The 27,003-nt window shown below is 33.8% G+C and overlaps 2 long non-coding RNA genes across 3 annotated transcripts; one reads left to right on the top strand and one right to left on the bottom strand.

Annotated features, from left to right (window-relative positions):
• The first annotated feature begins 6,343 nt into the window (after window positions 1-6,343).
• Window positions 6,344-9,864, top strand: LOC110689210. 2 transcript variants are annotated; one of them, XR_002504853.1, is made up of 2 exons: window positions 6,344-6,663; window positions 7,680-8,128. It is a non-coding gene; the product is annotated as an uncharacterized LOC110689210 (long non-coding RNA). The 2 variants fall into 2 exon arrangements; XR_002504852.1 differs by lacking the exon at window positions 7,680-8,128 and adding an exon at window positions 9,547-9,864 and having other exon boundaries at window positions 6,373-6,663.
• LOC110689209 lies at window positions 8,387-9,547 on the bottom strand. The gene is made up of 3 exons (XR_002504851.1): window positions 9,325-9,547; window positions 9,175-9,228; window positions 8,387-9,041 (listed from the first exon to the last, which is right to left on the bottom strand). It is a non-coding gene; the product is annotated as an uncharacterized LOC110689209 (long non-coding RNA).
• Window positions 9,865-27,003: the final 17,139 nt, after the last annotated feature.

The raw sequence follows: 27,003 nt of genomic DNA, 5'->3' as shown, positions 1-27,003 counted from the left end.
GTAGACTCTCTTGCATGAGGTCCATCTATTGTTGCTTCACGGGATCATTGATCTTGAGTGTGAGTAGCTTCAGTGTCTCAGTCACGGTAACTAATTGGTTCCTAAGCTCATTGACTTCCTCTTGAGTTGCCATTATCTTTTTAGCCTTCCTCTTTTGACGAATCGGTTTATCAAAAAGTGAGACTTGAACAAAGAGGTTGTCCTTGATTAATCGCCCTTCTCTCCTGGACCAAGTACTGTGGAAAAGGAATTTTGGGGATATTAATTAACAATTATTTAACTCAAACTTTATTCAACATGCAATGGATGGAGGAAGTGAAGAAAGATTGGAATATAATGGAGGGATATGAAGAATTAGGAATAGAATGTACCCCCAACTCAAATGACGGAAAAAGACCGACTCATTCATGAACCTAAGACATGGTCATGGTGATGTATACTCAAAGTGTGTGCTAAGACTAGTGAGTGTAGGTGACATGTTGAGACTCGTGTCGTGAGCATGTGGCTAGACCATGTGACTAGACTCAATTAATGACTCGACGAGGTATGATTGACAGCGAAAATAAACCGAATTAATTAGCAAACTGGTTAATTAGACTCTAGGTGATGACTCGACCAAATCCGAACTGTTGGCCAAACGACAGGACTGGCGTCGCACTGTGAAGCTTGGCGCTAGACGACAGAGCTGTCGCTAGGCGCCACACTCCATAGTGTGGCGCTACAGCTCAGACTTTGGCGCCAATATTAGAGCTTCAGTCAGGGACTGTTTTCGGTGTTATTAATTAATTGGGGTATGCCTAAAGTCGTACTAGGTCAATTCCGATTAAAATATTAGACTTTATTTACTCAAATTAATTAATTAATTAATTAATTAGACAAAGTTCTTTAGGTCATTAATTTATTTAATCTCAACACAAGTCAAACAAACGGTTAAGAAATTATAATATATATGTACAACAAATAATGCGCAATTAGTCAAGTAGGCACAATATGATGCAATGAGTTCGCAACCTAACCATGGCTCTAGTTCTCTAAAGTTCGGGAAATGGTTTAGTCAAAGAGGGTCCATGGTTAATTGTCCGGAAGCACCGCACGGAAGCCTAACCGTGAAGGGTTGGCGCGAGTGGATGGGACACCGCGAGCTTTAGAAAAAACTCTCTTCCATGGTTTGGTGAATTCAACATCTCAGATATACCCTTTGTTGCACAGAGCGTTCAATCAGGTAGATGGAGCATGAATTCCCAGAGGGTTATGTCCATATGTAGAACACATATAGGTTTCAGAAAAGTGAGAAAAAATTCAATCAGGAAGTAGGATCGAGCAAACAATACGAAAAACTGGTCGAAATTAGAACGCATATTTCTGGCTCGGTATTGGGGGAGGTTGGCGCCAGCAATCAGAGACTGGCACCAGTTTTTAACTGTAGCACCTGGCGTCAATACTGGCGTTTGGCGCTACGGCTAAAAATTTGGCGCCAAGCTCTGGCCCCTAGCGCTACTTCCCACATGCCTCAACAGCTTTCTGTGCTCGATAAAATTTTCCAGTTTCGCGCGGTGTTATTTCGGTCCTAGTTGTGAAAGATATTTCTCAAATTTCCTACGTGTAAAATTCTATGTTTTTAACTCATTACGGATGGTCTTTCCAATGAGATCTTTTTTATGCATATGACAATAATGTTAATCAAAATTACGCACATGAAATACTTAGAACGTTTTGAGTCTCATCCACTCATTCTAAATCATTGCCGAAACAAATTCAGGAATTATTATAGAAATCCTCCCCATTGGAGTCGCCAAAAACTGTGGGGAATAAATTTCAAGCGTTAACCCCTACCTTGAACCCCACTGTGATCATACATTAAAGTACGGTGGCGTCCAAAAGGGAAGAAGATAGAGCAAAAAAGTCACCAACAAGTTTTTAGGAACTTGTAAACCGTTCACAGGGTGAAGGTTACACCCCTTAACGATCCAAGAGATCGTTAACTCCATAAGGTCTGGAACCAAATAAGGGTTCGGGGATGAAGATACAAATCCAACCTAAAAGAGATTGAACCTGCCCTAATAATAGGCCTCTATTTTATTCTGATCATATTCATGTGCGCTTTTCATTTAACATGCAATCAATAGGATTAACCCTAAACCTGTTTATCTATGTTGGTTGAGTATTAATGCACAAATAAATCTATTTTTGGCGATCACTTGATATATAATCAAATTAACCCTAAATAAGATTATTTAATATCTTATATAAGCGTGATTACAAATACCAAATTCCCTTTAAACATGCATAAAAGGTGTGATCAAGCAATAACAATAAGCATCAAGCAACATAATAATAAAATAAATTATAAATATAATCATGATCATGTTAATATTAAAGTATAATAAAAGCAAGATCCTAGGTATGATACTAACAAGATTAATAACAAACCCTAGCATGTCACTAAGCAATAAAAATCAAATCTTTAACCCTAACATGATACTAATAATCATAAATATTAGGAAGAACATAGGAAGCATCGTAACAATCATATTTAATATTATAATTACCCTAGACATGATACTAGGAATATCATAATAACAATATAAACATGATTTCTACATCATAACATCAATAAATCATAAAGCACTTACTTTGATGCCTCGTACCTCTTTCTAATAACAAAATACACACGTTAGTAACTACAAGGAAAATAATAATCAAAACAATTAAATTAAATAATTGAAAGAGAGATTTGGGACCAAGCCCTCATAAATTAAACCTTTCACGTCTAGGGCGAAGGCAACTTCGAATATGGCTAGGTGTTTCTAGATCTTGTGAATGCGGAATTTTGTATGTAAAAAGCAAATTTAGAAAAAAGAGAGAGAGAGAGAGTGAATGAATTAGAAGAGAATGAAAACTGGTTGTAAGTGGATATAATTGAAAATTGATTGTTGATGAGAATTCGTGAATGAAAACGGATTTTTTTAATAAGTTATTTATAAAGAAAATCAGCCAAAAAGATAAATTAACAGAACAGAGTCCTGGCGCACGAAAAACAGAGCTGGCACCAACCCTGGCTAACTGGCGCCAGGCGCCAACACTAACGCCAGACGCCAACACTAACGCCAGGCGCCAGGCCTGGTTCCAGGTGCCAGGCCTGTTTTTGACGCGTTTTCGAAAATCAGATAAGTTTGCCGTATTGGATGATAAAATCGTATATTTTCCTCAAAAATGCTATTTGATTTTAATTAAAACTCTGAAAAGTCAACAAAGTCAATTTATCAATGCTAATTGAATTAGGAATGAAAAGAACCTTCTAGAAGAATCTAGAAGACTAAAACCATTCCTAATTGCATTAGGAATGATAAATCATATTAGGCCCTCCCCTAGATCATTGGGCCGTATATAAAGCTCAAACCGGGCCTAGTTTAGTAAATTGGTCATAACTTCCTCATTATTCATCGGAATTAGGCTTATAATATATCGTTGGAAAGCTCTTGTCAAGCCCCATCCAACTACACTACTATTGGACTCATATCATGGACAAACCAAACTGTATTGGCTGTTTTCTTTAAATAAGTTTTCAAAAACAGAGAGAAGAGAAAAGAAATTAGAACTATCCGCAACACTAGACTTTCCACACTTTCACTTCATTCGATTATGATTCGACGCGAAAGGTACTCATCACTGGGTTTGGTTTTGGGGAGACACAAATGGGTGTCTACAGATGCATGATCGAACTATTGACCTACTTTGAAGTTCAAGTATAGAGCTTCCGTATATATTAGTGGATTCCTTTGACATGAGTGGAACATTGATTTCATTCAATGGATGTTGTGACTGTGGTACACTCATACGTCTAGCCGTAACTGGAGATTATAAAGGGTGTTTCCCGGTTATTTCAGAAGTTGAGTGGGAATCATGTTACCACAAGATTGGATAGAGTCTACCTATTAAATTAGGAAATGTGTCATGGCCGCTTGAAGAGGGAGAATTCAGAAAATACGTGGCCGCGTTCAAATGCATTACACAGTAATCATTTGGTTTTGTAATTCTAACTCAGATTTCAAGAAACGATTTGTAGATTAATATGATTTCGACATGTGATGCAATCATATTATCAAATCGACACATATATTGACTTAAGGAATTTGAATATTGCACCCTTGTCTCAGACAAGTGGGAGATTGAAGGAGTTATGTCTTTGTCGTGTGCAATTACTAGATATATAAATGGATCAAATTATGGAGATAATTAAGTTCGTACATTTGGGTCGTTGTTTTGCCATAGCTAGAGGTACTAACGATCTTTGGACTAGTAAAATAGGCCAAAGCCCAATTGGACGGATCCTATAAGGTCACACAAAGGGGTTAGATCATGGGCCTCATCACTCTAGGTGGCCGGCTATATGGGGATTATATGAGAGTTTTGGGCTTCGTGCCCTAGTCTAATTATAATGAGATTATAAATAGACTAGGTGCCTAGGTTTGCAAGCAAGAAGCAATTAACTGATCAGTGTGATCAAATCCGAATTAGCAAACACGAAACCCAACCCCTCTCATAGTCCTCTCTCACACGGCTCTCTCCTCCTCCTTATTGGCGCCGGTGGTGTCTCGTGGTGGTGGTGGTTCGTGCGGTGGTCGGTTGTCCATAAAGGTGGTGATCGCGGTTTTCTTCAATCACTCGACCAATCTAGTATTGGTGGACGGCTCGTTCGTATCTCATGGACTAAATAGAGGAGCAACGCTTGGGGCTCTATTCTCTCCCTGATTTTCCTGTCGAATAGCTTCGTGGAATTCACGCGTCAAAGGTATAATTATGTGTCTTGTGTGTTATGCATGTGATTCTTGGGATTGGTGCTTGATTGAATATGATTCATGTTTTTCCGCTGCGTAGTACCTATAAACTCCTACAATATATATAGTATATAAATACACACACACACACACACACACACATATATATATATAATATTATATAATATATAATATATATAGGGTCAAATGAGAAGGGAGTTAAAATGAGAAAGATGAGAAGGAATCTCATACGTTCAAATAAATGATTCAATGGCTCTAATAACATGTTTCGTTAATGGAAAAAATGTAAATAATGAAAAAAATAATTTCCACATTTCTTTTTCTCCTCCAGTGTTTCTCTTCCTCTCTTTCCCTCCATGTTCAACACTTTACCCCCCCTTTTTTTCTTTCTCTAAGAGTTAATTTTCCCCATCTTTGCATCTCCACCCCATTCCTCTCCTTCTCTCTCCTCTTTATTCATCTCTTTTCCTACCCTTATTCTCTAAAATTTTATAAGTTTTTTCATGAATACGTACAGTTTTGTATCATGAACATAACAGGTATAAAATAAAATAGAGAAGACTAAATATGCATAATATCTAAATTAAACGTGCATTATTCTTGTTAAAAATGTGCATATTATAAAATTGATATGTGCGTGCGTATTTACTTATAGAAATGTGAAAATCCTATGTACTAAAGACGCATATTCTGTTATTTAATTGTGCAAAATGTTATATATTCTTAAAGATGAGGAAGGTATGTTTATTTTAAACTCTGGTCAATTGACTGATAATAATTTCTACAACCCATCTTTGCCAAGTTATAAGATAGATCCTTTCTACTAGGTTAAGGTATTGTGCTACATTGTGAATGGTAATCCTAGAATGTATAACGTTATGACGAGTTCGAGATTGCAATCTGGCAATTGAACTCACCTGTGTTACGAAGCGCGAAAATACTTATTATTGGGTTTCCAAATTACTCATAACAACAATTACTTTCTCATCTCTAAAATCAAAATTTGTAAGTTCTATTAGGGGGAGAGAGAGGCAGCGTGTTGCGGTGAAAACAGAGGTTGAAACATTTTAAGATCTTTTTCATTGGATCCCAACCCTATATATATATATATATATATATATATATATACTAGGTTAGGTCACGTGCCATGCACGGTTATTTGAATTACCCTATATTTTCTTTTGATAAATTAATTTTTTATAGCATAAAATATAAAATTGTTAATTGTCGAACAACATTGAAGTAACATAGAATATTTGACCAAGATCATATTCTTAAAAAAAAATATTTCATTAAAATTATATCTTCTTGAAAAAGATTATTTATTTCCTAATTATTTCGTAATTAATTATGTATCAACATAAAAATGGTAAGTATTATTGCTCATTTATATAGTTGAAAAAAAAAGTTGACAAAAATAAACTTTTTTTTAAAATAACTTGCTTAAATTAAAATTTAATAATTAATCATTAAAAAAATTATACTAAGGACACACCATAAATTGACACATGTCATTGCTGGTGTGTTTTTTAGTATATACTATATAGTTATTGATAATCAAGATCATATGAGAACCAAAGCCTATAATAGGAATTAGGAACTCATTGTGACTGTTGATGGTACATAATCTAATGGCTATCATCTTGCCCGCCTCATTAAGGGCAAAATTGTAATTACGTGTTTTGAATGACTACCCTAATTTTTCGTTTCTTCTATTTTAAGTTTCTCTCTCTTCATTCCATTTTCTCTCTCCTCCTGCAAATTCTCTCATGCGAATGTTGCAATCACTAAGCTCTTTGCAAGTCCTCTTCTCAAATTTGTAACTTTTCATCTATGATCATTATTCTATCAAATTTATGGGCAGGTAAGTTGATTTGATTGTCATCATCATTAATTTCTTTGATAATTCGAATTTGAAACAAGTTTTTTTGCGATTTAGGGTTTTATCCATTATTTGTTTGAGTCGTTGTGATTTCAATTGATATAATTAGGGATTGTACAATTATATGTTTGTGTATTTACAATTTTGATTGTTGAAATTATGGTTATTTCAATTATTTGTTTTAAAATCATAATTTAAATTGCTAAAATTACTACAATTTCTTTGTGTTCGTGTTTTAGGCTATTTTTTAGGATTTTCAATTTTGTTTGTTTTAATTAGGGCAGTTGCTGCATTTTTTAATTTAGTTCTCTATGTTTTTTGTTGTATGAGATAGTATACGAATACTAAAGTGACATTTTTTTTGGGGATTTAGCATTGAGTTTTACATGTTTGATGAAATGCTTGAAAGAAGAAGAAAGACTATAATATGATGATGAATTAGTGGAGCTCTGTTAGGAGGAGGTGTTATGCTACCTGTTAACTGAGAAACCGTATGTTAGTAATGACAATTGGGGTTGTTGTAATTGTTGGGTTTGCAGTACTTTTATCTCTTGGATTGTGAAGGAAAAGGGCAATTGGTTACAAAGATTTCTCCCTTTCTTTATGTTGCGTAGTTTGACATCTTTTACTAGTAGAGCCTTTGAGTGTTATCTTAAGACAGTAGGGATGGATAATGTTAAAGTGTGTGGATAAAGGTAGGGATGTATTGTGCTGCTTAAGGCCAGCTGCACAATTCGTTGGCCTATTTTGTATATGCAAGCCTTTCTTATTGATGTGTACTCTTATTAGCACATTAAAGATTTGAAGGAGATTGATAGTCTGAAAGATGAGATATCAAGGTGGTTTTTTTTTTTTTTTTTTTTGAATAGCAGATAAGATATCAAGGCTCCAAGTGAAACAAATGTATATTTTCTTGAACTTGTCATTGATTCAACTCTATGTTATACTATTATGAACTCAGTCGCTTAAGTTATAACCATTACTGTATTAATTTATAGGAGGCTGCTGGGTAAAGATTTGCCAGGCTTGAGGCCTTGAGCATAAAAGAATAGCAGTTGCTAGAAACGCAACTCAATGAAATCTTACTGCCCATAAAAGCTAAGAAGCAAGGTGGATTTAGTTTTGTGGTACCTTTTGTTTATTTTTGTCTTCTATTTGAGGCTACTCGTATTATTGTTTGACAAAGCACACATATAAAGCACACTCTATTATCATTGTTACAACGTCAACCAACAATGAGCAGAACATATACTCTATTTAATTTTTTACTTACTTTTTGTGATTTTTTATTTACTTTTGAGCTATTTAGCTTTACTTTGACTGGACAAACAAATAATCGAGATTGTAAGTTTTGGATTTCTTTTTGGTGGAATGGTATCTTATGTATGCAAGTTCTAGCTATTTGAGCTGTTTGAAATGATCTAAACCCCTCGTGATGATTGTACTATGTATACAATATAGATGTTTTGATTTACCTGTGATATTTTTTCATTAACTTTTGAGGGTTTTTTGAAAAAAAAAAAATCGTATGTGAAATATACACTAGCCTACCAGCTCAACTGGTAGAGCATTGTGCAATTGCACAAAAGATGTGGGTTCAAATCCCACGTAGGTTCATTTGTGTAATCTAAAGATTAGGCTTCGCATTAAAGTTTAATTTATTTGTATGTTTTACTAATTTCTTCTTTTTTTTTTTCTTTTTTTCTTTTTTTTTTTTTTACTTTCAATATAGTTTTATTTACTCTAAATTTGAAAACCTCTACATTAAACTAAATATATTTGTTTCTTATAACTTGACTCATCTTTTGAGGATATGAAAGTTAATGACTCGGAGTTATTGTGATATAAGTATATAACAAAGTTTCCATTGTAATTTATCATTTAAAGCTAATTTATTCTTCATATACTTTAGAGCTAATGTGATTTACTTTTTAGTTATTTTGATTTACTTTTGAGCTATTTTGAATAACTTTAAAGTGTTTTAATATGTATTTTTCAGAGAACCTAGGTAGGAATCGAACCTAAACCTCTATGCATCCGCATAGTGCTCTACCACTTGAGCTAATAGGTTTACTTTAAATTCCTTTTTATTCACTTTATATTCTTTTTTTATTTACTTTTAGAGACAACATATGTATTTCTCGCCATGAGAACATTTTTTTTTGTTGTTGACAGAAAGCAACAACAAATTTTATAAAGGAATGCTAGTAAAATCTAGCATAACATCATCCATTACACGAGGTAGAGCCTCCTCAATCCATAATCATATGTATATACTGTAACACATTGGGGATAAGATTGCCAGTGAGTGGCTGGTCTACCATAGCCAAATCAGTTGATGGCTATAAGTTTATAAAAACCTGCATCAGACAAAAGAAGAGGTCAACTTGTAACATACAACAATTACTCATACTTTAAAATGCAATTGGTTTACTTTTACTTGGTTTATATCTACTTCTGAAATTGATAAATTTACTAGAGCACAAAAACCACCTTCATGAAGAAGTCAGCAACATTCAACAACAACAAGCAATTGCTGGTAAAGTTCTGCAAGAGAAGAAGATTAAAAAAAAAACGTAACATTTATCATAAGAAAACGTAGCAAAATATAAAATTACTGTAAGAAACAGAAGGATCATATACCAACTGGCCCAGACAGTAGAATTACTCTTCTTCCAAGTGAACGATTTTAAGTGAACTACGTATCTTCGGCATGCTTCAGATGTACATATGCCCGGATTCCACTTTGATTTTGGTTGCTCATAAATTATATATCATAAAATCAGTCTTTCTATTTACTTCAAAATTTAAATGATTTACTTTTACTAGCTTCTCACTTTTATTGGCCTCACCTGACTCTTGCAGGCAGAACCTCCCCGTTCTCATTCTATACTCAGCCAAGAGGGAAGGAGACCAGCTTGAATTGTTGATTGTAATGTGGGAAGGTGGAGGATGATAGACATTCTTAGCATAGCTTAGGTAGCCTGCCATGATTTGTACAAAACCACCAGCAACTAAGACATAATCAGGGGCATTTTGCTTAAATACAACCTTATATATTTTGGCATAACTAGGTAGTAGGTACCCCTTTGTCTTAGCTGCTTTCTACTTGAAGTGCACTGCAAATGATGATACAGGGCAATCGTTAGAAATTAATAGTAAACAAACTCATAGATTTTATAATTGTGCCTTTATGCTTATAAATTAGTAACTCTATTAATTAATGTTTCATCAAGAAGTTAAACTAACATGCTAGTTACTGAGAAAATTGAGACTCTCATTTGCAATTGCTAACTTGCTAGAAAAAAACTTTATATACATTAGGAGCAATTTATTCTAATTTTAAGGATATCTAATTTACTTTAAGATCAGGAATTTAGTTTACTTATTCAAGGTCATTTAAATGTACTCATCAATGTATTAAAACATACGTGTAATGAAAGTTAGAGACTAGAGAATTTTGGATTATCAAGCATCATAAACTTGACTTTATCCATTTGATAAATATATACAAATATACCACAATTAAGACTAAATAAAATAGTAGGAATCCGCAAAAATGAATTGGAAAAATAACAAAAGAAAAGTAAGTAGGAATCCGATCTGCAAAAATGAACTGGAAAAATAACAAAAGAAAAGTAGTCTAAGAAAATCGCAAAAAAAAAAAAAAAAAACATGGAGAATCAAATCTTATAGAAAATCAAAATTATGATCATAAACATCATCAATTAAATACTAGTATTTCCTTAATATTTCAATAAATCAAGAATTCAATTGACTTCGTATATAGTATGATAAAATTTAAGTACAAAATTAGTGAAATAAACCTACTTAAATTTGGAATTTGAACAGGAGTTCGCCAAAATTCGAAAAAGATAGTAGGTTTTTTACAATCAAACAATAAGTTGACAAAAAAAAAAAAAATAGAAAGAGAAAGAATAACGAAATTAAACTTTTTATAAAACGATTAAAAGTACATTTATAATCAATCATAACCTCAAATTGTAAATTAAAATTCAATTTTCACTATGAAGAACCCTAAATTGACCATACTGACAATTAATCATGGATAAACCATATATAGTGAAATTGATGAAACTCTTTGATTTAAGAAATAGAAGAAAAAAAAATACCACAAAAGCCGCTTCAATGGAGTGAAGAAAGCTTGAAAGTCGCTTCAATGGAGAAGTAGAGAAAGCTCAAAATCTGCTCTAATGGAGAAATCGAAGCACTAGCTTCAATGGAGCAGAGAGGTTTATCGACTTGGAGAAGAGAGAATCTGGAATGAGAAAGCTGATTGCATGAATGTGTGATCTGACATTTTACGGGTAAATCTAATCCGTCCATTTTTTTTAATCTAACGCTTATAATGAGTCCCTAATTCTCATTATAAGAGAGGTTCTCATTATAACTCGGTCCTATAATAATAATAATAATAATGATAATGATGATGATAATGATAATAATAATGATAATAATAATAATAATAATAATAATAATAATATCATCCTCTGATTGAACCACGTGGCAATGAGTCCCTAGTTCTCAATATAGGAGAGGTTCTCATTAATGATGATGATGATGATGATGATGATAATAATAATGATGATGATGATGATGATGATAATAATGATGATGATGATAATGATGATGATGATGATGATAATAATAATAATAATAATAACAATAATAATAATAATAATAGGAACTAGGAACTAATCTCAGTCATTGATCGCACTCCATCTAATGGCCCACATTGCACCCGCTTTCATTAATGGCACTCTCGTAATTTTGCTGTTTTCAAACTTTTTTCCAGTTTTTTTTTTTGTAACTTTTAAGGCAATTTCATTTACTTTAAGATTGATTTCAATTACTTTTACTAAATTTTCATTTACTTTTGAGAAATGAAACTGCAAACTACGTTATAAAGTTAAAATATTACAAAAAATGTCATGAATGACACGGGAAGCATGTGAGCCGTTCAATTAACATGATCAAAGGGCCTAAATTAGTTCCCAGTTCTTATTTTAGCCTTGGTTCTCATTATAACTTAGTTTCGATTAAAATTATAAAAGTTATATATTATGATAATACTTATTAAGACGATTCTAAAAAGATCTCACATGAATATGTTTTGCCTTACATATAATTCGCCAGGTCAAATGGAGGGGTAGTGGTAAATAGTGTAAAAGTCAAAACAGGTCAAATTGAAAAGAGCGAAAGATGTATGACAATAGTGAGATTATATGAGGAGAAAGAAAAATTAGAATGTAGCTTTAAATTTTGAAAATGCTCTTTTGGTCTTTTTAATGAAAAAAGCAAAAGAATGAATGAAATTAAAAGAGTATGTACTCTTTAAATGGGACGCAAACTGCTCTTAAATAAGGCCTAACTGTCACCAAATATAAGTTTAAAATTCAACATTGCCCTAATTGGCAACGCCTAACTACTTCACTTTTCAGCTACTTATGTAGCTCATTGGAGCAAAGCCCATGTATGCCTGTATGAAGTATGATTTTGTGCTCAAATTTATCTCCATATTTCTCAACTAGAGAAAATCAACAATGACCTGACCTGAAGAAATTAGGACTTTGGAAAGCCATGAAAGCGTAGTTTTAGTTCAAACTCAAGTCCCACCCGAAAAAGCCAAAAAAACCTACTTTGATATGACAAATCCGTCTTTACAGCTTAGGGCCAAGATTTTATATTAAAACGAACCTGAATTTTTATCTCCTATATCTTAGCCTTAAATACTCCAAACACCAAAGTATTTCCCTAAGCTAATTGGCTATAAAAACAGAAAGTTTGAGTACAATATTGAGTTTTAGCTTATGATTTGATTCGCACTTAAGTATAAATAAAATTAATAGATGTTGCAAGTCAATTACATAACATTAAATCAATTCAATAATACCGATTTGGCTAGTTTCCATATAAATCTATTAACTTAATTGTTCATCCTTTTTTAAGTTGACATATTTTGACTTATAACACTGCTTACAAGTTTTACTTTGACTATTCATTTATGATTTACATTGCACAGTCATCTAGATCTCGTTAGAATTGTCCCAATTCATAATTTTCCATAACACATCAAATTTTAATACTTTTACTTATTACTTTATCCGTTTCGTTAAAATTGCAACACTTTAACTTATGCACTATTCACATATTTTATTTTTATTAACTTTTTTTTGACAAATATTTTGACTTACTTTTACGAAGTATGATTTAAGGTTAATGAAAGATTTATTCATATGAGATCTTGTTTTGCCTTAATCTATTCTTTTTATAATGTCAAAAGGTTACAACTTTACTTGTTGATAATTAAAGATGTAATTGAAATAAAAGAGATCTTGATGGCTTTTAGCTAGCTTTTTTTTATTGGATTTTGGCTTTTGGCTTTTTCTCTTGGTCAAACAGCAAAAATACATGTTTGGTAAATGAGTTTTTAGTTAGCTGAAAAGCTGGCTTTTCTACAAAAAAAAAAAAAAAAAAAAAAAAAAAAACCAATCTTACTAGCTTTTTTGTTTTGGCTTCCGACTTTTCATTAAATAAATTACTTCTTTATCCTTAATTAATAATTGATAATTGATAATTGGTAATTAATAATTGGTAATTGATAATTGATAATTACTAATTAGTAATTAGCGGTAATTGATAATTGATAATTAGTAATTAATAATTAATAATTAATAATTAATAATTAATAATTAATAATTAATAATTAATAATTAATAATTAATAATTAATAATTAATAATTAATAATTAATAATTAATAATTAATAATTAATAATTAATAATTAATAATTAATAATTAATAATTAATAATTAATAATTAATAATTAATAATTAATAATTAATAATTAATAATTAATAATTAATAATTAATAATTAATAATTAATAATTAATAATTAATAATTAATAATTAATAATTAATAATTAATAATTAATAATTAATAATTAATAATTAATAATTAATAATTAATAATTAATAATTAATAATTAATAATTAATAATTAATAATTAATAATTAATAATTAATAATTAATAATTGATAATTAATAATTAATAATTAATAATTAATAATTAATAATTAATAATTGATAATTAATAATTAATAATTGATAATTAATAATTAATAATTAATAATTGATAATTGATAATTAATTAATAATTAATAATTAATAATTAATAATTAATAATTAATAATTGATAATTGATAATTGATAATTAATAATTAATAATTAATAATTAATAATTGATAATTGATAATTGATAATTGATAATTTATAATTGATAATTCATAATTGATAATTCATAATTCATAATTGACAATTGATAATTGACAATTGACAATTGACAATTGACAATTGACAATTGACAATTAATAATTAATAATAATTAATAATTGATAATTGATAATTCATAATTCATAATTCATAATTCATAATTCATAATTCATAATTGATAATTGTTAATTGATAATTGATAATTGATTATTGATAATTAATAATTAATAATAATTGATTGGTAATTGGTAATTGGTAATTGGTAATTGGTAATTGGTAATTAGTAATTAGTAATTAGTAATTAGTAATTAGTATATAATATTAAATAATTGATAATTAGTAATTAATAATCAATTAATACTGTAATAAATAGTATATAATTAACAATTAGTAATTAAAAGTTAGTAATTAATAATTAATAAATAGTAATTAAGGAGATATTAATTAATAATTAATAATTAGTACTCCTTCTAGATGCTTAGTTTCCTTTTTAAAGGTTTCAAAATAAAATGCTTATATTCATTTTTAGTAAGTGATTTTTTTACCAAATTATCCTTATTTTCCAAATTTATTCCCCAAACTATCCCCAAATTAGTGTGATGTGGCACTACTTTATTTGCTTTTGCTTTTGGCATTTAACGGTTGCACATAAACATTTTATTCTCTCTCCTCCTTATTCCCCCATTTGAACAATTGCAATCCATGTGCAACTTATTAAATGAATTTGATTGGTCCTTTTATTTTTCATAAACAAATGTCATTGATACTTTTTTTAAAAGAATTGTTGATATGTACAAGCATTTAATTTCATTTTATTTTGTTAATTCTAAGACAACAATAAATGTCATTTTATTCCTTTTGTACTTCCCAATCATGGGTTTTAAGGATACTCCAAATTCCTTAATTCATGTGTAATTTTAAAAGTAGGCACCTAATTAAGGGACGGAGGGAGTATTTAATAATTTGTAACTAGTAATTAATCATTAATAAATTTTTAATTATTAGTAATTAATAATCAATAGTTAGTAATTAGTAATTATTAGTAATTAATAATTAATAGTTTTTTTTTTTTAAACGGGAAAGAGGGAAGAAATATTATTCAATGGGGCTCATAAAGTCACTGATTATATAAGAATGAGCTTCTAAGGGGACATCATCCATCCACACTCTAAGCTCATCAAAACTACTACTTAATTGTGCAAGCTTATGAGCAACCAAGGGCCTGTTTAGTTCAGCTTAATTTCAGTTCAGTTCAGTTTAGCTTCAATCAGTTCAATTCAGTTCTCCTCCAACCAGTTCACTTAAGTTCAATTCAGTTCAATTCAGTTTAGCACTCAATTCCCTTCTCTCGTAAAATATTCATTTTAGCTCTATTCAGTTCAGTTTAGTCAGTTCAGTTCAGCTCCAATCAGTTTAGTTCAGTTCAGCTTAGCTCCAATCAGTTCAGTTCAGTTCAACTCAGTTTAGTAAATGTGAACAGCCCCAAGTTACCTCTCCTATTAACATGAGCATAAGAAATAAAATTACATTGTCCTTCACAATCAGCTCAAAGACGTTACGTTCCATATGTTTTTGTTATAAACGGCGACATAGCTTAATATTGTCAGATTCAAGCACAATCATGTTCAGGCCTGCTTCAAGGGCAACGCTAAGAGAGTGTCTAGCAGGCAAAGCTTCAGCAACTTCCACACTCCCATTACCCTTCATTTTTACACAGGTTGCAACCAACATCTTACCAAACTAATCACGTAGAACTCCCCATAAACCAACAGTACCATCCTTGAAGCAAGCAGCGTTACAGTTAAGTTTATAGTGTCTTGTAGCAAGAGGGCTCCAAGTATTTCAGGGAGGCGTAACAACAAGACAAGCAGGGGCAATCTCATTTCTCGTTTCAACTTCCCTAACGAGATTCACTGCTCTTCTAGTAACATCAACCAGCAAGACCTCCTTTCTATAAAAACCCACGCGTTTCTCTTCAACCAAACACCCCATAAAATACTCCACCATGTATTATTCGTATAGTTCTTCTCAAGAGTCAAAACCCAGTCCCAGAAAGACAAAAACTTGAACTTCGTGACATCAATCCTAAGAGGAGAAAGGTACTAGGCTTTTGAGGCATCAACACAATAAATAAACGTCTGCATCATGGATTCCTCATAGTTACCACACATGGGTCATGTAGTATCAACTTGCATTCCTCGCTTTTTCAAATTGCGCTTGATAGGGATTCCATCATTCAGAGCTTTCCACGCAAATAATTTAATCTTCGGAGGAATGTCAGCACACCAAACTTTGTCCCGGATACTATTCTTGTTAGTACCCAACGAATAAGCCGTCTGAAGTCTTCTTTCATGCAGTTCAACATAGTAGGCACTTTGAACACTAAACTGACCATTTTTAGTATGCTTATAGAACCAAAAATCACTGAAACCGAACCTCGCAACTAGACTTTTCAATAAATCCCTCGACCTCCTAATCAGAAAAAAGGGAAGAGACAGGTTCGCATCCCATTCACCCTCCAGCATTAACTCATTAACCATAGTAGGATTAGGGGTCCTAGCATGATGTTTTGGAAGGAGTCAAAAATTTGGCAAAGAAGGAACCTAAGGATCCTTCCATATTTCCACAGTAGACCCCAAACCAATTACCTTCAGAGCACCCATTGCTAATATTTCTCTGGTAGACATGATTGATTTCCACGTGAAGATAGCCCCATTTAAAACTTCTGCTTCCAAGAATTCAGAATTCGGGAAATATTTCATTTTGAGATCTTTTATCATCAGGGAGTCTGGGTTAGAGAGGGCTCTCCATGCTTGTTTGGCTAGAAGAGCTTTATTAAAGACATGGCGTTCCTCTTTATTGACATGGCCCCCTTCCTTTTTTGACCATTTCATTTTATACTAGGCAAACCAAGCTATATGGCGTTCCTCTTCCTTCTTCCCACTAAAGAAATTGTGACAAAGGCGTTCCACTTCATTAAGAATTCTAGAAGGGATCAAGGAACATTGCATCGCATAGGTTGGGATAGCTTGGGCAATAGCTTTGATAAGGACTTCCTGACTGGATTGATAAAGGAAACCACCCTTCCATTCTTTAAGCTTTTTCCAAATTCTATCTTAAATAATTTGAAAAACCCTCTTCTTTGAGCTTCCTAGGTGAGTAGGACTTCCTGACTGGACAACTTCATTTGAAGAAAATGTTTTTTTCCTCGCTCATATTTTGGCTAAATGACACTTCGGATTTTCCCATATTCAATTTTTGACTGGAAATAGCTTCATAGACAAAAAATATCAAGAACATTATCAACTTCCTCCTCATTAGCCCGAATAAAAAGAAGACTATCATCCGCAAAAAACAAATGAAAAATTGGAAAAACCTTCCCTCCAATTATAACACCACGGATCATTTTCCTCTCCTCAACATTTCTCAACAACGTAAATAAACCTTCGGCACAGAAGATGAAAAGAAAAGGAGACAAAGGATCCCCTTGATGAAGACCCCGAGTCGGCAAGAAGTCTCTCTTAGGTTTTCCATTCACCAAAATAGTGAAAGAGCTTGACTTGACACACCTCATAATGTTGTTCACAAAGCAATTCATGAAACCAAGTTTAATCATCATTTGTGTTGGGTTTCGGTGAATCCGACCCACCGCGGAAAGAAAGCCCAACCCCAAAACCAAACTCACAATAATAATAGCCATAAACATAATTATCATAAACACAGGACTAAGTAAGAAATTATTACCTTTGTAGCATGCTTCGCTCACTAAAACAAGCTCTTACTTGAAAGCCCTCAAGTCCCTCTCACACGACGACCTCCTTCGAAGTCCACCCGCAATGCGAGCACCGAACTCGGTCTATTGCCTTGGAGTTAGCAAGGCCTGACCTCAAAACCCGAGTAATTAGTGTTCAAAGGTTTTCACACTGTGATGCCTTTTTCAACACTTACTCAAGTAAAGAATTCCTAACTCCCTAGGTTGGTATTTATAGGCAAAGGCTCTCAAAATTCCCATCATCTTTCCATGTGGGAGATTTTGATTTTATCCATTTTGTTTTACATCTAAAATAAAATAAATAAGCAAGCTACTAATAAATCAACAAGTGTCAAGCTCACATGAGGGGTTAGGTGAGGACCATTTGGAGGAGGGGGGAACCAAACTTTCTCCCCACTCATCTCCTAAAAACCGGCCACCTCATTCCCTCACATCCCTCTAGCTTTGTGCCATATGGCAGCCCCACTTGGGCACCAAGGCACCCTAAGTGGGCTGCCATGCCTTGCTGCCATACAATCGGCCAGCAGGCCACGCACTTGCGTACGGGCTTCTAGGCCGAGGCCAAGCTGCTAGCAAGCACGCAAGGCTAGCCATTCTACTGCTAGCTGCTACGGGCTGGCGCGCCTAGCGTGCTGGCCCTTGCGGCTGGCTGCTAGCCAATGCACGCACATGGCTGTGCCTAGCCATGTTAGCATGGGTGCTCTATCACGCACCAGCTAGCCTAGGCTCGGCTTGGTGCGCATGCTAGCCATCATGCTAGGCCATATGCCCCTAGCATTCGGTTTGCCCGGGGCATTCCGATGCTAGGGGTATTTTGGTAATTTTGTTGATATATTAGTCTTTTTTCATCTCGTCTTTTTATTATTTTCGACTCGACTTCCGACGCTCGGTTTTGACGCTCCAAGCTCGAATTTGCGACGTCTAAATATTAATTACTCGGGCGAAATTCTTTCCGAATTAATTCGTCACTTCGGTTCGTTTGTTGCTTGGGTATGACCCGAAGGGTTTAGTTAAGATTAAGCTGTAATTTTAATTATTCATTAATATTACTGATTGAAAGCGGCCTTGTAGACACCCAAATGTGTCTCCCCAAAACCAAACCCAGTGATGAATACCTTTCATGTCATTTGATTATCGAACAAAGTGAAAGTGTTTAAAGGCTAGTGATGTGGTTGTTTTTATTAAAATATCTCTCTTTCTGTTTTTGAAAATATTTCTTTTTACACTCTATTTATGAAAATAGCCAATCTAATTTAGCTTCATCCATGATAAGGGTCCAATAATAGTGTAGTTGGATTGGGCTCGAAAAGAGCTTTCCAATGATATATTATAAGCCCAATTCCGATGAATAATGAGGAAGTTATGGCCTAAACTAAATTTGGCCCGAAATGAACTTTATATGCGCCCCAATGATCTAGAGGAGGGTCTATTAATTATTATTTCTAAAGTTATTAGGATTGATTTTAATCTTCTAGAATAATCTAGAAGGTTCTTTTAAATTCTAATGAGATTAGGGTTGATAATTATATTTAAAAAGAGTTTTATTTTGAAAAAAATAAGTGATTTAGCAAAAACCTAATTTTAATCTGATCAATGCAGAATTAGCTGCTTCATCGTATTAAGAAGAAGATTCCGCATACAAAGCGCGTTTGATTTCTGACTTAGCGCAAGACGACAAGTCTGTCGCCTGGTGTTAAGCTTGTCGTTTAGCGCTAACTCCTGTCGTTGGCGACCAAAGGTATTTTATTCCGAATACGACTTGATTTGTTTCCGGACTATTTTTTCTATAAATAGGGGATCATATCTCCCAGTTTTCATTCATTCATAATCATCAATCTCTATTCTCTCTCTCTAAAAGCTAAAAGCTTATTCTCTTTCTATTCTTTTTCTAAACCTTCCTTCTAACAAAATTTCACATACATTAGTTCTAGACACACCTAGCCAAGTTCGAAGTTTCCTTCGCCCTAGACGTGAAAGGTTGATAATTTCTGAAGGTTTGGTCCCAAATCTCTATTTTATTTAATTTAATTGTTTGATTTAATATTTTCCTTGAAGTTACTAACGAGTGTATTTTGCTATTAGAAAGAGATACGAGGCAACCAAGTAAGTTGTTTTAACTGCTATATATCTTTAGAAAGCATGCTTATATTATTTTAACTCTTAGTATCATGTTAGGATGTCTTTATGAGTCCTAGTATCATTTTTAGGGTAATAACTAATATTTCTAATATGTATGTTTCTAGTATCATGCTTAGGTTGCTTCCTATTTCTTCTATCATGTTAGGGATAAAGTTTTGATCTTTAATGTTTAGTGACATGCTATGATTTGTTATTAATCTTGTTAGTATCATGCCTAGGATCTTGATAATATTACTATGATTTATTGAGATTGAGAATATTATGATGATTGTGATTATTATGTTGCTTGATATTATTATATTATTATTTTTATTGCTTGATAACGCCTTTTATGAATGTTTAAAGGGAATTTATACTTGTAATCACGGTTAATAAGATAATTAATAATCTTGTTTAGGCTAATATGATTATAATTCAAGTGATCGCCAATAATAGTTTTGTTTGTACATTAATATTCAACCAACATAGAATAAACATGTTTAGGGTTAATATATTGATTGTATGTTAGTCAGAAAGCGCACATAAATATGAGAAGAATAAAGTAGAGGCCTATTTTTATGGCAGGTTCAATCTCTTTTAGGTTAGATTTGTACCTTCATCCCCGAATATCCAGTCATGGTTTCAGACCACTATGGAGTTAGCGATCTCATGGATCGTGAAGAGGTGTAACCTTCACCCTGTGAACGGTTTACAAGTTCATAAAACTTGTTGGCGACTCTTTTACTCTAGCTTCCTTCCCTTTGGATGCCATCATGCTTAATTGTATGATCACAGTGGGGCTCAAGTGTGGGATGCTTGAAATATTCCCTATAGGCCTCCACCCAGACATTCTAATCACTTGACGTCACTGAATAAATAACATTCTGATAATTTCGAACCCTCTATCGGAATAATATACTTGTTTTAAGGACATCATTCCTTTCAATCTCCCACTTGTCCTTCCGGACAAGTACACATTTAGTGTATAGCCTTTTTCCTATGTCACTTAATGTCTCTTCATGAAATATAAGGTAAGATTTATTCGTCATCCTTATTATGTCCACAAGTGTTTCTCGATCCAGAGTATGAGTGTCAATAAACATATGATTTCTAAAATCCATCTGAGCACAACTATGCGTTTTACAGTCTCGCTCTTCGAGAGGCCTTGTCAACAACAAAGGCATCTTCCGTATTTTAGTAGGGGGACATTCCTAGTCTTGTAATGTAGCTTCTCTTACTGAGAGGACCTAGTCACCCGAGTGTTACCGTTATAATCCCCTATTACGGTAGACGTTTGACAACATCAAAGCAGACTAGTACTTAAACAAGAGAACCCACAATACTCATGGTCGAGGAAATAGGTTCCGATAGCCATAATGAGAAGTATATTTATGACGATTTTTAATCTCTTAAAGTATTCTCATAGGTCGATCCAGTATGGTTCTAAACCAATACCTGTGCAAATGATTTATGACGATCATGTCCTTATAGCACAAGAAACGGTGCTATAAATAAAACTACACACTAATCTCCAATGGTCATTAATTGTCCATCGTTTAAATGACCTTGATTAGGAATAATTTTCGATTATAATATTCAATGTTCACTTAATAGGTGTTTCCTTACCAAGACTGGTCTTGATACCCTATTTTGAATATTCTCATAATCGAATGGACTCATTATTTAATCCTAAACCACAATTAAATAGAAAAAGAAGTGATAAAATATTGCATGAAATTTATATTACTCCAAACTTGAATGGTTTTTCTTAGTGTCTTACATGAAATGTTCAAAAATTAACTAAAACACTAAACAAGGAAATCAAAGCCAGTCTCCCACATGCCTGATTCCCATTGCCTCAACGTGCTTGTTGTGCTTCACTTAAGGAAAAGGTTTAGTAAGTGGATCGACTACATTGTCATCCGTTCCAACTTTGCAAATTTTGATTCACCTTCTGTTTTCCATTCTCGAATCATGTGAAACTACCGCTTGACATGTTTGACCTTCTAATGTTCCCTTAGCTCTGTGGCCTGAGCAATAGCTCCATTGTTGTCACAATAGAGGGCTATTGGACCCTTGATTAAGGGTACAACATCAAGTTCACTAACGAACTTGTGAATCCAAACAGCCTCCTTAGCTGCTTCAGCTGCTACTAAGTATTCGACTTCAGTTGTAAAATCTGCAGTTGTAATTTTTTTAGCACTCTTCCAACTAAACGCTCCTCCATTTAGACAAAACACACATCCAGATTGCGATTTGAAATCGTCTCAATCTATCTGGAAGCTCGTGTCGGTATAACCTTCCACAACTAATTCCTCTAAACCAACATACACAAGAAATTTATCCTTGTTCCTTTTGAAGTACTTTAGGATATTCTTGGCCGCAGTCCAACGGGCCTCTCCTGGGTCTAATTGGTAACAGATCGTAGCACTCAAGGCATATACATGATCGATCCAATAAGCAAAGCATATGTAATCTGATTCATTCTTACCTGCACATCAGGTGTCTGTGGACACTGCTTTTTGCGTAGGGTTATGCCATGTGACATTGGCAGGTGACCTCTCTTGGCCTCCTCCATGCCAAATTGAGCAAGTACCTTATCAATATAATTACTTTGACTCAATCCAATTATCCTTTTCAATCTATCCTTATAGATCTTTATGCCTAGTATGTACCGAGCCTCTCCCAAGTCTTTCATTGAGAAGCACGGCCAGGCCTTTACAGACTCTAACAACGGAATGTTGTTTCTAATGAGCAATATATCATTGACATATAAAAGGTATGAAGACGATGTCACTCCCACTGACCTTCTTGTAAACACAAGATTCATCTGGATTCTTGATAAAACCAAACTTACTGATGGTTTCATCGAATCGCAGATTCCAACTCCTGCTTGCTTGCTTTAGCCCATAAATGGACTTCTTAAGCCTACAGACCTTGCCAGCATTGTTTTGGTCGACAAACCTTCAGGTTGTGTCATATAAACAGTTTCTTTCAAAATACCATTGAGGAAGGTGGTTTTGACGTCCATATGCCATATTTCATAATTGTAATATGCAGCAATCGCTAGGAGGATCCAAACGGATTTAAGAATTGCAACTAGAGAAAAGGTTTCATCGTAATAAATACCATGAACTTGTCTGTAACCTTTAGCTACCAATCTAGCTTTGTAAATGAATACATTTCCATCTTTGTCAGTGTGGGGAATAAATTTCAAACGTTAATCCCCTAGCTTGAACCCCAATGTGATCATACACTAAATTACGGTGACGTCCAAAAGGGAAGAAGATAGAGCAAAAGAGTCGCCAACAAGTTTTAGGAACTTGTAAACCATTCACAGGGTGAAGGTTACACCCCTTAACGATCCAAGAGATCGTCAACTCCATAAGGTCTTGAACCAAATAAGGGTTAGGGGATGAAGGTACAAATCCAACATAAAAGAGATTGAACCTGCACTAATAATAGGCCTCTACTTTATTCTGATCGTATTCATGTGCGCTTTTCGAATAACATGCAATCAATAAGATTAACTCTAAACATGTTTATCTATGTTGATTAAATATTAATGCACAAATAAATCTATTATTAGCGATCACTTGAAATATAATCAAATTAACCCTAAACAAGATTATTAAATATCTTATATAAGCGTGATTACAAATACCAAATTCCCTTTAAACATGCATAAAAGGTGTGATCAAGCAATAACAATAAAAATATCAAGCAACATAATAAATAAAATAATAATAAAAATACTAATCATCATAATTTTATAACAATAATCATGTTCATAATCATCAAAACAATAATCATAACCATAATCATCATAATAATAATTATAATAATCATAATAATAATTATAATAATATTCATGTTAAAGCATAATAATAATAGCAAGATCCTAGGCATGATACTAACAAGATTAATAGCAAACTCTAGCATGTCACTAAGCAATAAAAATCAAAGCTTTAACCCTAACATGATACTAACAATCATAAATATTAGGAAGAAAATAGGAAGCATCATACTTTCGATCATACTTGATATTAAAGTTACCCTAGACATGATACTAGGAATCATAATAACAACCTAAACATGATTTCTACATCATAATATCAATTAAACCATTAAAATACTTACTTTGATGCGTCGTACCTCTTTCTAATAACAAAATACACACGTTAGTAACTTCAAGGAAAATAATAAAACAAAACAATTAAATTAAATAATTGAAAGAGAGATTTGGGACCAAACCCTCAGAAATTAAAACTTTCACGCCTAGGGCGAAGGCAACTTCGAATATGGCTAGGTGCTTCTAGATCTAATGAATGCGGAATTTTGTATGTAAAAAGCGAGTTTAGAAAAAGAAAGATGAATGGTGAATGATTAAAGAATGAGAGAATTGAAAACTGGTTGTAGGTGAATGAAAACGGAGTTTTTACGACAATATTTATAGAGAGAATCAGCTAAAAAGATAAAATTATTAAAACAAAGCATTGGCGCACATTAAAACGATCCAGCGCCAACGCTGGTTGTTGGCGCTAGGCGCCAACACTAGCGCTAGGCGCCAAGGCTGGCGCCAGGAGCCAAGCGTAGCGCCAGGCGCTACAGCTGGCTTTTGGCGCTGATTCCAGAAATTCAGGCGTTTTCTAAAATCAAATAAAAATTACCGTACAGGAGGATAAAATCGTATTTTTCCTCAAAAATGCTCTTTGATTTTAATTAAAACTCTGAAAAGTCAACAAAAGTAATTTATCAATGCTAATTGAATTAGGAATGAAAAGAACCTTCTAGAAGAATCTAGAAGACTAAAACCATTCCTAATTGCATTAGGAATGATAAATCTATATTAGGCCCTCCCCTAGATCATTGGGCCGCATATAAGGCTCAGACCGGATCTAGTTTAGTAAATTGGCCATAACTTTCTCAATATTCATCGGAATTGGGCTTATAATATATCGTTGGAAACCTCTTGTCAAGCCCCATCCAACTACACTACTATTGGACCCATATCATGGACCAAAAAAATTAGATTTACTGTTTTCTTAAAATAAGTTTTCAAAAACAGAGAGAAGAGAAAAGAAATTAAAACTATCCGCAACACTAAACTTTCCACACTTTTGCTTCATTCGATTATGATTCGACGTGAAAGGTACTCATCACTGGGTTTGATTTTGGGGAGACACAAATGGGTGTCTACAGAAGCCCCCACTTTGACTGAGTTTAGAGAAACGCAAGTTTCGAAAAACGAGAGTCAAAGTATCGATAGAGACGGAGAATGACTCAGAACGTTATGCGATCCTAAATCACTCTTGTAACACTGATACCTGCAAACTAGCGTTAGTTAAACAGATAAAAGAGTTAAAAAAACGCGTATCTTGCACCGTCGAGCATACGTCTCTGAAAGTAACCGATTTAATGTTTTGATGACCTCCTGCAAGCTAGAGAATGCCATCCCGCTTGAAAACCACTATGCCTGTAACTGTTTCCACTATAGAAGATTGCTTCGCCTGAAACGATCCTCCCCCGCTATGATAATATTCCACGTCCAAGGGAATACCATCGAAGATTTCTTCGCTTGAAGCAATCCTCATCCGCATTGATAATACTCCACGTCCAAGGGAATACTATCGAAGATTGCTTCTCTTGAAACAATCTTCATCTGCATTGATAATACTCCACGTCCAAGGGAATACTGTCGAAGATTGCTTCTCTTGAAACAATCTTCATCCGCATTGACAATATTCCACGTCCAAGGGAATATTATTGAAGACAACTTCGCTTGAAATTACTTTCAGTTGTTTGTAACAACTCTCCACAAGCTAGAGAATGCCGTCAAAGATATCCTCGCTTGAAGCCATCTTCATTTGATGCGATAATTTTCCTAAGGAAATTACCGAAGATCTCCGCTTATCGATCTTTAAAAGCTCGCTTGAACTTTGCTCCCGCTATGCATGTACGTCGGCGCTTCCGTTGCTTTGAACCTGTACGTCGGTGCCCTTTTTGTGAATGAACCAGCATGCCGGTGCCTTTTGCAAATGAACCAGTATGTCGGTGCCTTTTGCGAATGAACCACAATGTTGGTGCCTTTTGTCAATGAGCCAATGCTTAGGCGCTTTAAGCTAAGTGAGACGATCTTTCATCAGGTCGATCACTTGGTGCAATCAAGCCGATTACTAAAAATCGTGTCAAATTTCTTAGAGGGGCTAGCTGGCGTACCAAGGAACCCAAAATATATTGCAAAAAGGTAGAACAACCTCACCGAGTGGCTGAGTGTCCTGGCGCCGCGAGGTTGTTGAGCATGTCAGAGGGAGCTGGTACCCCTTGGCGATCTTGCACGATCCCTGGGCGATGCTATGCAGAGGAGCCGCTACCGTTGTTAGCTCCAGAACCCTGTACCGGCTGAGGATGTGGCGGTACAATTTTTCAGCTCTTATCTTTCGTTAAGTAGCCCCCAAGTAATGCTTTACTGACTTGGTTTTGCTTTGTCCGGACAACGCTGCTGAGTTCATGCCACCCCGTATGTCTATCCATTACCAGGGGACATATGGGCCGATTGAGGAGATGATTCCTCCGGCCGCGCTTCGTAGAGCAGTCAATTCCTCGCCACCAGACTCGAGTAAGCTTATTTATTTGCCACTTTTGTCCACATATATTATGCATGTTTACTGAATTATTTCTTTGACAGTTCTCGCGCGAGGTGGTTTGTACCTGTGCCTTTTATTATTTATTTGACTTTGTATAGAGCTTTGCCTTTTACTTAAACTCATTTTTTTAGACATATTTTGTATATACATACTATTATGAGTTTATTTATGTTTGCTATTATTCTTTTTATGTGCATGTTTGTGTGTGCAAGAAAAGTGTGACAAACAATTTTGCGCAAAAATTCCGTCATTTTTATTATTGATGGAGGGTATCCGACTTTCTCCCCCAAAAGAAAAAGGAAAAGGCCAAATAAAATGTTGGGTTTATAAAAAATGGAAATTAACTTAAATAAAATCCAAAAAAGAATAATATAATTAATATAATAGTTATATTAATTAAAAAAAGAATAAAAATATGTTTTAGAAAAAAGATAAAGAAGCCGTAAAGTCATTAGCAGACTCGAATTAAGGTAAAAACGCGGTTTTAGAAA

Source organism: Chenopodium quinoa, unplaced genomic scaffold (assembly GCF_001683475.1).
Source record: "Chenopodium quinoa cultivar QQ74 unplaced genomic scaffold, ASM168347v1, whole genome shotgun sequence".
In the NCBI taxonomy this organism is placed as follows: domain Eukaryota; kingdom Viridiplantae; phylum Streptophyta; class Magnoliopsida; order Caryophyllales; family Amaranthaceae; genus Chenopodium; species Chenopodium quinoa.
The sequence above is the reverse complement of the archived record's forward strand: the minus strand, read 5'-3'. Positions and strand labels throughout refer to the sequence as shown.